Raw genomic sequence first — 16,019 nt, 5'->3', positions numbered from 1 at the left:
CTAAGTCCTTCCTTTGCTGTTGCTAAATCTAAATCTGGTATTTGTAAAGCACGAACTACTCATCCCTAAGGGTCTCAAGGCACTGGGGGAAGTCAGGCAGATTAAGTGAGCTACTCCCCAGAGCCACATGGTGCTGAGCTGAGCTGCCACCGGCGCTGAGCCCTGCGCTTCGAAGTCACATGCCCTGGCCGCTGTGCCACACCTGTCCCTGCTACTTGACTACAAAGCAAATCAACTCCATCGTCACCGGAATCAAAGGTTCACTTGTTTTCTTATAAATTGTCTGTTTACATTTGATCTGGACTCGTGCATTTTTAAATTGCACTTACATGTAGTTTGTTCTTATCTGTAATGCATATTTGGTTATTTTTTCATGTATGAATCAATCAATCAATCAGGGAATTGTAAAGCACCCCACTCACCCATGAGGGTCTCCAGATGCTGTGGGGGTGCAGGGGAGCAGCGCTGTATCAGACGAAAAGCCAGGTCTTTAGGCGCTTTCCGAAGGTGTGCAGAGTAGAGGGTCGTCTGATGTTGACCGGGAGCTCATTACAGGCCTTAGTGTAGGAGAAGGCTCTTCCACCCGCTCTGGTTCTGCGGATGCACAGGGTTTCTGCTTGGGCAAGATTGGAGGAGCGGAGGTTTCTTTTGGGTAAGTGGAAGGAAAATCTTTAGTTGAGGTATTTGGGTCCGGTGTTGTCGCTTCGGTGGTGCTGGCGTCCTGTGTGAGTGTGGCGGTCTTGGGGGTGCGGAGCGTTGTGAAGGATTGTCGGCAGTGTCGGCAGGAGAACTAGAAGTGGGTGGTGTTTGGCGTAGACATCTGGCAGATGTTGTTCCTTCCGAGATTGAGTGCGAGAAGGGCAGCTGAGTTGTAGCGGTGGGAGGTCGGAGAATCAGGATCCCTGGAACTGGTCGAGGTCGCGGACGGGCGCAGTCGGGCTTGCCTTTGGCGCGCCTTCGGCTCGTCCGCTACATGGCCGCACAGCAGCCACCATTAAATAGGGAGGGGGAGGGAAGCACAGCTGGGAGGCAGGAGCGGGAACAGGCGAGGGAGGGGCCATGAGCGCAGCAGTGTTGGGAAGAAACAGGCACAGAGGACACAAACATGAACAACAGAAAAGATAGAAAAACAGTAAAGACGGCACAATCAGGAAAAAAGGCACAAAAACAAGACACCAAAGGCACAATAACTAAATGCTAACAAAGACATAAAAACAGGCACACACAGAGACAGACAGCAGCGGACCAGCAGAAGAGCAAGGCTCTCCCACAGGACCACCAGGGATGAGGCGCAGGCAGGAGCCTGCAGGTGGAGGAGGGCCTCGAACACCTACCAGTACAGAGGTGAACGTGGTTCACGGCAGCGCCACAATAGCGGAGCTGCTGGGGGAGAGAGCAGTTCTCTAACCAGGTCAGAGGTCTTGCTCGGACACCCGAGCAGCAGCCAGCATTAAATAGAGAAGGGGAGGGAAGCGCAGGTTGGAGTCGGGAGCGGGAACAGGTAGAGGGAAGTAGCCACAGGGGGAGCAGGAGCGGGAAGGAAACGGGCACAGAGGAAACAAACAGAAAAAACAGGAAAGACAGAAAAACTTTTTAAAAGACACAAACCTGAAAAAAGGCACAATAACAAGACACCAAAGGCACAATAACAAAACACACAGAAAAACGGGTACAAACACAGAGACAGATAACAGCAGACCAACAGAAGAGCAAGGCTCCCCCACTGGACCACCAGGGATGCGGCACAAGCAAGAGCCTGCGGGTGGAGAAGAGCCTCGAAAATCTACCAGTACAGAGGTGAACAGCAAAAATGCACCATATCTAGTAAGATATGGAGAATTTCTTCTGTCCTCTAGCACTGGCACACTTGTGGCAGCCTAGTGCCAAGACAAGCACCCTTGCACCATAGTGCAAGGGTGCCTGCATAACTTGCAGAAATGTTTTTGAGTAGGAAGGCCCAACTTTCTGCACAAAAAGATCCTTTGAGGCATTTTCTTTTTTTTATGTGTGCTGCAGAATTCAGCATGCAAAGAAAGGGTAAGAACTAATGATATTTCTCCTCATTGGTGCAATCCCAGGTTTTTTTTTATTTCAAATAATTTTTTGTGAATTTTTAGAGAAAGAAAGAAAAACTAATACAGAGATAACGTACGTAAATAAATAAATAAGTAAGTAAGTAAATAAGAAAGTTAAAAAAAAAAGTTATACATTATAAAACCATAAATTATAAGTTATAAATTGCTCAAGTGCCCAAACAAAATATTCACAGTTAGATCGCAGAAGACATAACACAGTACAGCACAGTTCCCACGGGAGTTCACGATGGTGTACAGTATACAGTGTGATGTGTAGCATAAGTGTAGCATGAGTGTGTCAAGTACTTACATACCACGCAGTTATAGAGACATGAGTTACAATACAGTACAGGAAAATTTTATGGTGGGTCATATGAGAATGAGGAGGCATCAAGGGCCTTCCAGAGTTTCCTGTCGGTTTTGCGCCATGGAGAAGTATGGAGTGCGGCTTTGTCTGCTCCTCTGAGGGAGGATAGCCATTCTTCCCACAGTCTAAAAGACACATCGTTGGTGTTTTTCCACTTACATAATACAATTTTACAGGCTAAGATAAGCACGAGGTCTAGCAGATACCTGTCATTTAAATTTCCAACTTTAGGGTCCAGGGCACCTAACATAATATATGAAAATTCCCTTGGAGGGGTTATGTTGAATGTGTTGCTTATACAATCCTAGACCTTGTCCCAGTATGTTTGTAAGGTAGGGCAAGAGAAGAGCATGTGGTGCAATTTCAGGTTTACTGGTAAATCTGAAATTGTGTCTAAAACCATGGGTGGGTGCACGGGAATGCCCACTCTCCGGCAATGGAACATTATCCCAAGGTCATGCAAAGCAGAGATATGTGCTGTCTTGCGTTAATTTGGAATTATTCAACCATGCAAACCCATGCAAGGTGGCTTTTCATGGCTTAATAAATACCATTTAAGTACTTCTGTTGTCTTGTGATGACTTGCGTCATACAAGGGTAACTGAAGCCCTTAGTAAATATGTCCCCTAGCATCAAGGAGTCATACAGTTGGATACAGATTTACTAATATTTGGCACAATGCAACGTAGCAAGACAACTTGCTGTGCTATGTTGAATCGAGAGGGCAGAAATGCACTAAGATATATGGCACATTCCTGCTCTCGCTCTGCACTAGTGCACTTGTAGCTGTGAAGCACTATTGCAGGCTTCCTTGCACCACAGTTCAAGGGTGGCAGAGTTACCCGTAGGATTATTTTTGTGCAGAAAGGGACATCTTCCTTCACAAAAACAATCCTCAGAGGTATTTTCCACTTTCTATGTATGCTGCAGAATGCAGCATACATTGAAAGAGGAAATAACATGATATTAACATATTTATCAGCATCCTCACTACTTTCTTTATCAAGAATGTTCTTCTTCCTCTTCCTCCACCAGTTTCCTGGGAGTCATTTTTGTAAAAAACCACATCTGGTAATGTCATTACGTGTAGACTACATTGTAGCTTGGGTTGCAAAGATCATTCTTCATATATCAAGAACACCAGGTATATGTATATTGCATTTAACTGAAGTGTCTGTGTGGCTGCATTATTTTGTGATTATGTCCATAGGCCTGTTTTCGTTGCCTCTTTGTGTCACAGTGCTCTGTGTATGTGGATGCACATTGTGTTGCTTGTGTGCCTCCTCGTGGTTTTGCCTACATGCGCGAGAAGTCTGTTTGTCTTTGGACAAGGGGGCTTGTGTGCGATTGGTATGTGTAGTGTCGCGCTCTAGTTGTGCGTTATGACGTCAAGACGCAGAGCGTGCCGGACATCATGAATTCAGGGGGGAGAACTCGCGTACCGGAGAGTCGTGATTCCGGCGCTCTCCTTAGAGAATAAAGCATTTACATAAGTAACCACTTACTGGCTTCCTCGAGTGTCATTGGGGGTAAAGCCTGAACATTACAAATGGCGACGAGGTCGGGATGCGAAAAAAGGACCGCATGAAGCCCCAGCCACTGGGTCCAACAGGCAACCCACCAGCAAACACAACCACGTGGAGAAACAGCAGCAAGCTGGCAAAGTGCAATAAGGAGAGCGCGGCAAGACAGAGAAACCGCAGTCACCAGCACAGCCCCACCACACGAGGTGCTGCCCTAAGGAAGAACAGGCAGGGTCTGAAGCCAACAACAGGCAAGGAGACCAGCACAGCAGAGTGAGGGTGAAGGTGGCCTCCACAGACAGCCGGCATAGGCATTGAACACAGGCCCAGAGCACACGCCCGAAATCAAGGGAAATACGCCCGCAGTGAGTACAACAGCTACGTAAGGAAAGAGGAGCAGGGAGGAGAGACACCCCGGGGTGGTACAGCATGGGCCATCACATTCTCAGTGAACTGCCCAACTGCCTGGAGCCCTGGCGGAGCAAGCAGGACACAGCACAGGGGGCGAAGCTGCGTCCCAGCAGAGCCCTACAAGGGTACACAGAAGGATTGCACCAGGAAGTCCAAGGGGGGAGGAAAAACTACAGGAGAGAAGAGCAGAAATGTGCGCCCAACCTTCCTCGCACACAACACCATCCCCTTCCTGCCCAAACCGGGGGATCCCGCAATGAAGTGGGAGGACTGGAGAGAATGTTTCATGAACTACCTGTAGGCCCTAGAGGATGAGAATGGAGAAGCATTTCCCAGTAAAAGACGGAAGAAGATATTGCTTCACAACTTAGGCCCAGAAGGCATCAGAGTGTTCCCGAATTTAGTCCCGACGCCAAAACAAGCCGCTGATGATGACGTATTTCTACACACGATTGAAGACCTAAACAACCATTATAGACCGGCAGTGTGCACGTCCATAGACAGGTACAACTTCCAACAGAGGAAACAAGCGGTGGGGGAATCCATAGATGACTACATGGCAGCGGTGAAGAAATTAGCGGTCACATGCAAATTCGGCACCTTACATAACGAATTCATTAAAGACCAAATAGTGATGCATACCACGAACTCAGCAATCCAAGACAAGCTGTAGGTTAATGGAGACGCGACCTTGAAGGAAGTCATAGCCATGGTAAAGAAATCAGAGCTATCAAAACGTTGCGCAGAGGCGGCAAAAAGGGAGGCTGCCACCAGACCCATGGTTAACAGGGTCACGGAAGCAGAACCACCAGAAAGAGGCAAGACTGCAGCAGAGGACACGAGGACACAGGCCAAAGGGACATCCAGACCAGCACCAACGAAGAAACCTGCCAATGACGGCAAAAACACGTGTTACAGGTGCGGCAGCATGTCCCATGCAGCCTATGACAAACGCTGCCCAGCTTTCCGCGCCAAATGCATGTTCTGTGGAATTTTAGGGCACTACGAGAAGGTGTGTCGCCGCAAGCAGAAAAGACCGGCAGTCAAGTACATAGCACAAGAATCAGATGTAGAGGGAGAAGGTGAATAAGAAGAAGATACTGTATTATGCATAGATAAACACATACTGGGAATCAACTGCAACCGCTCCAAGAAACCCTAATGCGACCTAGTGATAGGAGGAGTACCGATAAAGATGGTGGCAGATACAGGATCCCCATGTACGATAATACAAAGGAAAGTGTGGGATGAACAATTCAAAAACCACGTGGGACATCCAACTGGAACTTCCAGACATTCGACTAGTCACTTTTACAGGAGAGCCCATCCCTATGGTAGGATATTGATGCCTGAAATTTGAGTTTAAGGAGCGGAGCGCACAGTGCAAGTTATACGTGGCGGAGAAAGGGCCCTCAGTCCTCGGATGGGTCGACCAAGGAGATTTAGGCATACAGTTGAACCCAGGAGGTAACACACAAGTGCTGATGACCGGCCCTGAGCAACCGACAGATGTCATGAAAATGAAGGAAGACTTTCCCACAGTATTTGGCGGAAAAGTGGACAAATTGACTAAATTCACACACAGGATCGACCTCAAGGCAGGTGCAAAACTTGTGTCCCACAAAGTGAGAAACATCCCGATGGCAGTCAGAGAAATGGTACAAGTGGAATTACAGAGACTGAAAGAAATTGGCATCATAGAGCCTATAGACAGCGCGGAGCGGTTGGCACCGTTAGTCGTGGCAATGAAACCAAACGGCAAGGTCCGCCTGTGTGTGGACTTGAGGGAATTGAACAAAAACATAATAGTGGAGAAATTCCCACTACCCAGAATAGATGAAATGCTGGCGAAAACGAAGGGGGTGAAATGGTTTTCCACCATTTATCTCACCTCAGCCTACCATCAAATAGCCCTACACCACATCTGCCGTAAACTAACATCGTTCATAACCCCGTTCAGATGCTACCAGTTCCGCAGAATGCCGTTTGGACTAGCATCTGCGGCAGCTGTATTCCAAAAACTGATGCACAAATTGTTCAAGGAAGTGGATGGAGTCCAGTACTTTCTTTTTTTTTGTATTTTGAAACTTTATTGCTCGCAGCAAATGAATCACACAGCTGGATGCCTACAACCCTGGGGCCGGCAGGCTAGAGTCGCAGGAAATATCATAAACAGGCAACATCTGCAAGGATAACACAGCCTCTCAGCCGACAACCCAGGGGTCCGGTGGCGTAATAGATGTATCGGAATGTGTAACAAACAGTTGGAACCCATTTGAAAACATAGTGTATTATACATCTGCCTGTGGACTACTACATGGTAATGTTTGTGTGTCATCTCTGCGCAACTTAGTTATCCTTTTACGACAACAATTTATCTGAAAGCTTATAACCAACTAAGCTCGAACCCCAACAGCCCCCCCCACCCTCTCCCAGTGTCGCATACCTCTACTGCCCCTCTGTTCGTGGCTCAATGTCCAGAGCCCCTCGCCCTCCCAGGTCAAATCTAGCGTGGAATCATATACAAACCAGACAGTTCAGAAGACTATGTGAGTAACCATCTGGAACGCCGCCCTTACCGTGGACTTGGTCCCAGGGAGACGGCCCGACATTCTCGGCAGCTCAAGCCAACATCGCCACAGCGTAGCCTACATCTCTCATAAATCCACTACACCTCTAGAACCTCCCCGTCATGCAGTTCTATGCAGCTCGCAGGCAAGCCAGCCTTTACTGTGGACTCTGCATTTTCCATCTGCTCCACTGTATCCAGTCCCTCCACCATTGTTGCCTCTGCGCCCCTATCTCTTAAATATGTTTGGTACAGGCCCCAAAAGTTCTTAGGGCGACTGACAGGGGGAAGCAACTCACCTTAGTGTTCGGATTGTGTACAACAATATAGCATGTCATGTGCCCAACGCTTCTTCGTTGGGAGTGGTCCGCTCATCCAACAGAGTGCCACAACGCGCTTGGTGACCAGTAGCCCCATATCAGTGAGTCTTCGGACAGCCCTCGGAAGACCCCTCGAGAAGCCAAGTAGTGCGAGCGCCAGGTCCGGAGTCAGCTCCAGCTCTAGAATTGTGTTCAACTCTGTGAAGATCGCATCCCAGTATTTTGAAATCCCCGGGCACAGCCACGCCAGGTGCATAAAGTTGGCCACCGGCTCGTGGCATCTTTCGCATCCCGCCGATTGACGAAGACCGTATCTGCATAGTCTCTCTGGGGTGTAGTATACTCTCTGGAGAAACTTGAAGTGGATTAGTCTATGTCTGCCATTCAGGGGAAGTTTCCTAGTATTAGCACAGCAATATCGCCACATATCGTCGTCGATTGTGGTCTGTAGGTCTCTACCAGGCCACTCTGGCCTTCACAAGTTGTTGACCTTTGGCGGAAACAGCCATCTTATATAAGTTAGTCAGCAATTTACGCGGGGACTCCGTCTTAATGACGTAGGTCAATTCCGGGACTTCCGATGGTTCCGCCAAATCTGGTCCCAGCAAGCCCAAGAGGGCGCTACGCACTCTGTGGAATTGGAACCTACTCAACAGGGACGCAGCCCCACCATCCGCTGCTACCTGCTCCCAGGTTTTAGCAGGTCCGTCCAGGAATAAGTCACCTACCGTGCAAACACCTAGCTCAAAGTGTGTATGTGACACAGAAAGTGGCGACTCAAGTGACAATGGTGATCAGCAACGACGCCGCAAGGTGACAAAATGTTTGTGTATTTACATTGTATGAAATAAACAATATGGCTCAAATCAATAGTTTGAAGTGTCTTTTTTCAGTTGTCGGAGGATTTAACGGAGCCACATTATGGAGTCTGCCTTCAATTGCGCTGAACGGTCGACGGCGTTTCGATCCTCTTTATTCAGGATCATCTTCAGGACCAGGTTGGTAGTAAAGATGGTGGCAAGTTCGCATCCACTCGCGCTGATTGACTCAGCTCCAGGCTACCTACTCCAGAGCCTATGACTGCTTGGTACCCCCACCGTTGACCGCTTCGCTCGGTCTGCGTAGAATATTCTCCTACGTTGCCTAATTCCTCCCGGTCTCTACCGCGATCAGGATCTTGGCTCCATTGACGGCGCCGCCACTCTAATTTCGCTCCCTACCAGCACCATCTTTACTACCAACCTGGTCCTGAAGATGATCCTGAATAAAGTGTGTCACATACACACTTTGAGCACGAAGTGCAATTCGGGTTGTTTTACAAGTGATTCTATACAGTGCTGGTACAACTGTTTAAATTGCCTACTTTAATTATATGATGCCTCGAGCACATTTCCAAACTTTTGAGTCTCCTTGTGTTTGTCTATGTAATGCTTGATGCATACATGTTTAATTGTCTTTAAGAATAATACCAGTTGAGATATTGCTGTTAATTCTCACTTGCGCTTTACTTGAGCACCAGTTACGCTACAGGACACATTCAGGCGCGGGGAGAAAATGTATTGATTTGCTGATGGAAGGAAGAGGAAATGGATGCCGTCTCTTGCCTATATTTTAGGCAAGGCTCGGCGTTACTCGGAGCATGTGTGCCCAAATTGATTACCCACACACTCAAAAACGCGTCTGCATATTTATCAAGAGCCAAGTATCGCATTCAGTGCCCTTTTTTGATTGAATGAAATGGACATTGTAGCTCTTGTGATGAAATTTTTCTCTGTTTAGGAATTGGAATTTATTAATTGATTTAGTGAATTCGCAAAAATTGCAAATTGATGAATTGTTATGTTTGTTGGATGTTTTTGATTTTTCGAGTTGTTTGTAAATATGTTTGTATATGTTTATGTTAGATCGTAATGCACTTTGCTAATCAAATAAGAATGTAAATACTTTCTGATATGTGTATTTTTCTCTGCCATTTGAAATACTTTTCTAAAAATATATGAATAGAAGGTATAAATAAACATACCAGACCGGATTTAATGAATGTATTTATTCGGTCGTTGTAAAAGTCATATTGGAAGTAGTTTGAGAGGGGGGCATTTTTGAGTGTGTATATTGTATAACGGTCCAGCCCTTCCTCAGCCCCGCTAAGGACCTAACTCCTTTTGTGGTCTGAAAATCGTGGCAGGAAGCGGTATTGTGTCTGCAAACACCCTCTCCATACGCACGTGCGGAATGCATGGATCTCCATGGATCCACGTTTGCAGGTGGGCGGCCTGTGCGACCCTATAGTATAGCTCGAAGTCGGGGGCGCCTAACCCTCCCATGTCGTACAGCAATGTGAGGAGAGACCATCTTACTCTGGGCTGCTTATCAGCCCATGCAAGCTTAATCATGAGCTGCGTCAGCGTTCGAAAGAAGGCCTTTGACAGCACCATCGGGATAGCATGGAACAGGAATAAGAACCGTGGCAACACCACCATTTTCATAATAGCTATGCGTCCCATGAGGGTCAGCGGGAGCCTCCACCAGGCCTCCACGTCGTCCTCCAGTCTGCTAAAGGCAGTCACTTAATTTTCTCTCATCAAAAATTCAGGGTCAGTATGTACGCGGACTCCCAAGTATCTGATCGGGTCCTGCGACCACTGCAGGGGGAATTCCATGTCAAACCTTGTAGTCGCCGGTGTAAGGGGAAAAACCAACGACTTCGCCCAGTTGACCCTGAGTCCAGAAAGTGCTCCAAAACGGACCACCTCTCTGAGCATAGACGTCAGATTCTGTTCCGGGTTACGGACATACAGCAGGGTGTCATCTGCGTAAGTCGATACCACGATTCCATATGTTGGAAAACCAATACCCTCATTGCCGTGATATTCTCTCAGTGCACAGGCAAGTGGTTCTGCTACCAGCGCATATAAGAGAGGGGAAAGTGGGCAGCCCTGCCGGGTGCCTCTGCTGATCGGGAATGGATCTGTCACATGATCGCCGACTCGAACCCTGGCTGTCGGCTTGTGATACAATGCACCTATCATTTGCAAAAATGGTGAGCCCAATCTCAACCGCTGCAACACCTGCCTCATAAATGGCCACTCTACAGAATCAAAGGCCTTCTCCTTGTCCAAGAAGACTGCAACAGCCTGCGCGTCTTGCTTCACATGTTGTATCGTACCAAGGACTGTGCGGATGTTATAAGTCAGTTTCCTACTAGGGATGAACCCCGCCTGTTCCGGTGCAACTAGCTTAGGGGCAAGTAGAGCCAGTCAGGTAGCCAGCACCTTCGCATAGAGCTTGGCGTCCACATTCAGTAGGGACAGAGGTCTGTAGGAGCTGCACTCGTTGTGTGCCTTAGCCGGTTTTAGAATTGTGTCTAACAATGCTTCCCACATGGAGCGCGGCATGCTACCACTCTCACAGATATCGTCAAATAGCATGGACAGGTGGGGGATCAGCTTGTCCTTAAAGGCTTTATAGAAGCCCACCGTGAGCCCATCCGCACCCGGAGCACTGCCGGAGCGCATGCTCGCCAGCGCCTCTTGTATTTCATCTTTTACAATTGGTGCCATAAGGAACTCGCGGTGAGCGTTCGTGAGTTGAGGCATATCTATATGTTCCAGATCGTCTGTCGTTTCTGATGAGAGGTTCCCGCATTTGGAGGAGTAAAGGTCAGAATAATAACTCCGGAACCTGTTCGCTATCTCGGTTTCGTCAGATAGCACCTGGTTGTCCGCGGACTTCAACTCAGTAATCAGGGGTTTTCCCCTGCTGCCTTTCAGAATTCTAGCCAGGAGTGAGCTAGGCCTCTCCCCCTCACCATATGTTCTTGCAGTCGCATATTTTCCCATGTGCTGGACTTCCCTGTCTGCTTCCTCATTATATTCAGCTATCAGAGATTGTATTTCCTCCGTCACTGCCGGCTCCGAGGCACTCCGTTGCCGCCCCTCCAGTACCACCAGCCGCCCCTCTATCGCCCTCAGCCTCTGCCGAATAGCTTTAAGTACACTAGAGTGTTTGGATATAGCGATGCCCCGTATGTAGACCTTAAAGGCCTCCCACACAGTTTTAAAATCATCCACAGAGCCCACGTTAGCCTAAAAAAAGACGTCAATCTCCTCAGCCAGTTCACCCTTAAATACTGGGTCAAGTAGTGAATAAGGTGGTAAGCTCCACGTGAACGAAGGTATCGATTTCACCGGGGTCTCTATTACCAGCAGAAGGGGCGAGTGGCCTGAAAGAGTGCGTGGCAGGACTATGCAGGTCTTAATGTTCCGCATCATAGAGGAGGACGCCAGCCAATAAGTAATTCTGGTATGGATGTTGTGATATGCCGAATAATGTGTGTATCTCCACACGTCTTCCAGGTCTAGCCCAGTGAACTCAGCTAATAATGCCTGTGCAGCAGACGATGGTCTACGCGGAGGACCCCCCGACCTGTCTAGGACTGGATTCAAGACTAAATTAAAGTCCCACCCCCCAGAGTATTTGCGAAGTAGGATAGGGTCGAACTGCTTTCGCTAGATTGCAATAGAAATCTGGGGAGTCATAATTCGGGCCATAGACATTAACAACTATCAAGTCCAGCCCCAGGCCTTTACAGTGTGATATAACGAACCTGCCCCCAGGGTCTGCCTGTAAAAGATGTGAGCACTCCCCTGGAGTGTGTAGTGAAGCCCGCTGCTGTGATATTTCCCTTTAGACCCCTGCTGTGCAGCATCCTACTCGAGAGTGGAAGGTGGGTTTCCTGCATGATGGCTAAATCAACCCTTTGTCGTTGCAAATAATTCAGCACTTTCCGAAGTTTACAGTGGTCATTCAGGCCCGTACATTCCATGTGAGGGCCCGAATCTGTGTTGAGGTATCTCGTGTGGTAGTGTCAGCTGTGCTCACCATCTGCATATTGTATGTGTATCTCATGTGTGAGGGCAACTCGCAGGTCTAGAGTTAATAGTGTATGCGAACAATAAGTCAATCTTCTCCCCCCTCCTCGAAATAGCAACAACCAGAACTTACCTGCCCCCTCCCGCAGCAGACCTCCCACAACCTGTCCTTGCCGAACCCAGTCCCTCCCCACCACCCTCTCTTACCCTCCCCAAACAGTTCTAACTCCTGAGAGTCTAATGGGAGCATTGAGCACCTGGGCCGAGGTTGCCATGCTGTCGACAAACTGTGCTATTACGTACTTCGCCGGAGACATGAAACCCACTGCCCGCTGTGGTTTATATCATACATTAGCCATCCTGGGGGGTGTGTGTCACTTACTTCCTGAAGTAGAGTAGTGTAAAGGAACATCTGCATACTTGTCGCAATAACCCCCAATACATGAACGATCATAACAAAACAACAGTGCTGTACTGCCGTCTCGTTTCCATGGCTACAGTACCACGCCCATGCTTGTAGGGCACCCCTAGGACCTTGAGTTCCATGCAATCACTGTAGTGAACCCATATTAAGTGTTAGCCTCTCTACCAGTCAAAAGGAAACTCTCCGTGGGGCACTGCCCCTTTACCTCACTGCCTCCTGGATATTGCTGTAAATGGACAGTCATTCCTGCTCGTCAAGCTGGCTGCCCCCCATTGTCTCACCTATAGGCTCGTCTGAGTTCCTTCGACTGTCCTTCGACCAACCTTTCAGAGCCTGTTGCAGGGCACGAGGGTCCGTGAACAGATGAGAGTGTCCCTGTCTATTGACTCTTAGTTTTGCAGGATACAGCATCGCGTAATCCAAGCCTAGGTCTCTGAGTTGCTTCTTGTATGGAACAAAGTGTTTGCGAGCTTCCTGCACTCTGGCGGTGAAATCCGGGTACAGGGAGATCTCCGAACCCACATAGTGGAGCGACTTCTTGTCCCTGGCTTGGAGGACAGCTGCGTCCCTGTCTCTGTAGTTAAGTACTTTGGCAATGATCGGGCGCGGGGGGCCCCCGGCTTTGGTCGTGGTCCCAGGGAGCGGTGGGCTCGCTCAATCACAAACATCGAGGCAAAGGTTTCTTCACCAAGTAGGGAGATTAGCAATTTTTCTACAAACCTCTCCATGTTCCCTGTCTGAGTTGTTTCTGGAAGACCCGTGATCCGTAGGTTGCAGCACCGGTACCGCGCCTCCAAGTCCTCGGTCTTATCTTGCAGGGCCTGCCTTAATTTCTCAATTTTTTTATGATCGGTGTTCAGTTCCGTATGCACCTCCTCAACTTCCGTTAGCCTCCGCTCAGACATATCCAGTCTTTCGGCGTGCTTATCAATCCTTTCGGCAATCCTGTCCATTCGGTAGGAGAGGGCGTCTATTTTAGACCCCAAGGTGGCAATGCTATTCTGCAGGCCCTTATCCATCTCTAACAGCATGGTTTTTATGTCGGAATCTCCTGTGGCGCCTTCATCCTCCTGTGTTGCGCCATTTTTCGAGTGCGCAGCGTCCTGCGACTTAGAACGTTGTTGCTCAAACGAAATTTTAGACTGTGTCTTGTCCCCTCGACCCATCCTGTTCGGTGCCGGTAGGGTCTCCACCCTCCGCAACGTTAAAAATGTGCACCGAGGCCAGTTGTACTCCGAGTCATGCAGAGCTTCTGGTAGGACGTCTGGTAGCAGTATGTCACTCTCACACACTCACTGTTACCTTTAATCAGAATCGATGCTCCAGGGCAGCTTACTTTAACGTAGTTCAGTCCGGGTCTGCGGCGGTCACTTTAGCTAGATGTCTTGCAAGTGCCCGGGTCAGGCCGCAGAACCAACTCGCTGTCGGAGCTCGCTCTTAGCTGGGGCCCACACTACAGCCAAGTTTGCGGTCCAGAGGTGGGTGGCGCAGTTACGGCCGTGCTTGAACAGTGCGGAGGTTACTCCTGTCCAACCCGTCCTTAATACCAGGCGTTCACTGTCCGCTGCGGCTAGCGTAGTTTTCCATGCAGCGCAGCAAGAAGCCCCACCTCAGTGCGCACCTAAGCACACCAGCCCGGACTCCCTCTTGGGCATCCACTGCGCTGTCGCTGTAAAAGCGGTGCTCCGCAGGCTGCAGGTCGCGTGTATATGGCTTCCGACCTCACTTGCGGACATAGCACGTCAGCATTGGTTTCTTCAGGTATTCCGCTGCTCCTGCAGTCCTCCTTCTAAGGGCGCCTACCCACACACACCTACGAGGGCTCTGAACCTCCACACATTCCACTCGCGGTCGGGCCCTCCTAGGCCTTCCCTGGCGGCTGTAGCCTCACGCGGCCAATGGCACCTCGGGGCAGTAGAGAAGTGCGAGCCGTGCCCCCGGGGTCGCAGCAGCTAGGCACAGTCGCAGGGCCATCTTGACGGTAGGCCCAAGTCAAGGGGCAGTACCTGTGTCGGTCGGCTCGGGCGGGTCCGCGGCGCTCCCTGCAGGGCGTCTCTCTGAGGCCGCACGTAGTGTTACGTCGGGCGGGCCTCTCCTGTGATCGAGGCCACGGCTTTCCGGCATACCGCGGCTCCACTCCGACTCCACGTCGTTCTCAGGGACTCCGGACCAGTACAGTGTTGGAATTCACACATGGCCCGTCGCTTCCCTCTGTTGGGCAGGAGATCAGGTTTTGCGTGTTGCAGCAGTGGCTGATTAAGGATTAATTAAGGATTTGTTATAACCACCGAGCAGAACTCCGGGCTTATGCGGCCATCTTAGTTGCCGGCAAGCTCCGCCCCTCCGGAGTCCAGTACTTTCAAGATGACATCTTGGTAATGGGCAAGAACAAGGCAAACCATGACGCAAAGCTATCCAACATCCTGCACGTCCTAGAACGTAAGGGCTTACCGCTGAATGGGACAAGTGCCGGTTCGGTATGACGTCGGTCACATACTTGGGCCACAAGATCAGTGATCAAGGCATCACACCTAAATGAGCGAATGCCAAGGCAATAAGGGACGCTCCTCCGCGGAAGATCAAAGAAGAAGTCAGGTCCTTCCTGGGCATGGCCGAGTTTTCCAGCAAGTTTGTGCAGCACTACGCTACCAAGACACACCACTTGCGCCAGCTCCTTCGAGACAAGACGGTTTTCTAATGGACAAAGGAGACACAGGAAGAATTTCAGAGGATTAAAGAGGATATCAGCACGGCAGTCCCTCTGTGTGGATTTGATCAGCGGTCAAGATCGATATTAACGACAGATGCTAGCGAAAAGGGCCTAGGAGCAGTCTTAATGCAAGAGACGAAAGAAGGAGTAGTGACCATTATCAGCTTCGCATCAAGGTCGTTGTCTGCCACGGAGCAAATGTTCAGCGTAATAGTCAAGTCAAGTCAAAGATCTTTATTCGGAGTTTAAAAACATCCATAAAAGTTCAGCGTAATAGAGAAGGAGATGCTGGCAACAGTGTGGGCCATGGAGAAGTTCAGCCAGTTCATATGGGGCACAAGATTCAGGCTCAGAACAGACCACAAGCCGTTGGTCAAAGTCCTCACATCGTCGGGACATGCAAATGCGACTCCACGCATAGCCAAGATGACATTGAAATTGTTGGACTACCAGTATGACGTGGAACACATCCCAGGAGCAAGGAACAAAGTAGCTGATTATCTCAGCCGAGCCTCCGTCATGGAGGAGGCTCCACGAGAATCTGAAGATGAAGATATCAGGGTGGCGTTCACGGAGGATCATGAAAACGTGATAAGTAAGCAGGAATGGAAGGAAGCATACAAGAAGGACACTGACATCATGACGGTCAAGCAAATTGTATCACAAGGATGGCCTAACAAGAAGCATATAAAAGGGGGGCACAGGAAATTCTTTGAAGTGAGGGAGGAGTTATCCGTTGGGGACCGAGG

The 16,019-nt window shown here is 49.3% G+C and overlaps 1 protein-coding gene across 2 annotated transcripts in view; it reads left to right on the top strand.

The window, feature by feature from the left end:
- The window catches only part of PSTPIP1 (proline-serine-threonine phosphatase interacting protein 1), a 643,783-nt gene that overhangs the window by 482,187 nt on the left and 145,577 nt on the right, over positions 1-16,019 (top strand). The gene's annotated exons all lie outside the window — the stretch shown is intronic.

This window comes from Lissotriton helveticus, chromosome 3_2 (assembly GCF_964261635.1).
Source record: "Lissotriton helveticus chromosome 3_2, aLisHel1.1, whole genome shotgun sequence".
In the NCBI taxonomy this organism is placed as follows: domain Eukaryota; kingdom Metazoa; phylum Chordata; class Amphibia; order Caudata; family Salamandridae; genus Lissotriton; species Lissotriton helveticus.
The sequence above is the reverse complement of the archived record's forward strand: the minus strand, read 5'-3'. Positions and strand labels throughout refer to the sequence as shown.